Source organism: Sinocyclocheilus grahami, unplaced genomic scaffold (assembly GCF_001515645.1).
Source record: "Sinocyclocheilus grahami isolate Dianchi unplaced genomic scaffold, SAMN03320097.WGS_v1.1 scaffold736.1, whole genome shotgun sequence".
NCBI classification, from domain to species: domain Eukaryota; kingdom Metazoa; phylum Chordata; class Actinopteri; order Cypriniformes; family Cyprinidae; genus Sinocyclocheilus; species Sinocyclocheilus grahami.
Window position 1 is genome coordinate 33,006 of NW_015505915.1, and position 1,257 is coordinate 34,262.

General features: G+C 37.1%; 1 protein-coding gene across 1 annotated transcript in view; it reads right to left on the reverse strand.

Annotated features, from left to right (window-relative positions):
• The window catches only part of LOC107560618 (serine--tRNA ligase, mitochondrial), a 13,005-nt gene that overhangs the window by 3,518 nt on the left and 8,230 nt on the right, over positions 1 to 1,257 (reverse strand). The gene's annotated exons all lie outside the window — the stretch shown is intronic.

Below are 1,257 nucleotides of genomic sequence, written 5' to 3' on the forward strand. Positions count from 1 at the left end.
CATCAGCAAAAAAAAAATCTAAAAGCTTACTTTAAGTACTTCTATACCACAGCAAAAACTACTAGCTTAACTAATAAAGTTAGTAATAAAACAAGAACAATTACACAAATGACAAGCATAGATGAATACAACATAAAGTCAGTAACTAGTATTCAGGTGCAGAAATGTAATTAAGTGTAAAATAACACAATAGTGCTCACTGCACAAGTTAAATACAGATTAATCTTTGTTAGAGCTGTGGTGTTATTTGATTAGCAGACAGAAACAGGTATTTATTGGCTGCTGTCTCTTTAAGACCAAATGCACGGACCTAATACTGACACACATCCGGTTTCTTTCTCAGCTGTTTACGTTCACTTAAAGGGCACCTATTATTCAAAATCCACTTTTTCCTGGTGTTTGGACATAAATGTGTGTTGGCAGTGTGTGAACAACCACCCTACAATGATAAAAATCCACCCACTTCTTATTTTTTAATCCCCAATGAACCAAATCAGTCTTATTAGACATGCCATTTTGATTCTCTGAGCATTGTGATGTCACATTGTTTAGGCCACGCCCACTGACGCTGATTGACACCACCGTATTTGCTGAGACCCCGTCCTGAGTGAGCCCGAGACACCGCCATGTTTATCTTCATGTTAGAGCATTTAACCCTTTCGCACGTGAGTTTAAAATATTCTAGCTGAGCCCCCAGCACGAGTTTTTTTTAGGCAACCGTTATTTTAGAATGCATCACCTTATTGTTTCCATGGCGAAGCGTCATGCTGTTCATGTGACACAACGCAGCCACAATAGATCTGTATTATTATTATATGGTAGAAAACAATGAATAGTTGTTATATGACAAGCGCTTAGCGCGTACGCCAGCTCTGCGCTTTGCGCCAGGCAAGAAAACAGCGCGCGAGTTAAAATGCTTTAATCTGTAAATTGGCAAGGCAGAACTTGTGCAAATTATAAACTTTCACTCTATGATGGTTAAACTTAACAATTTATCCACGAATCACATGTGTGCCAAACCTTTGGGCCTGGTCCGTACATACAGTTGTGGTCAGAATTATTGGCACCCTTGGTAAAAATGATCAAAGGCGGCTGTGAAAATAAATCTGCATTGTTAATCATTTTGATTTTTTTTTTTTTATTCACATCATATAAATCTAACCTTTCATTGGAAAATTAGAATTAAAATGGGGGGAATTATCATTATGACATAAATTCAATTCAATTCAAGTTTATTTGTACAGCACTTTTCACGAT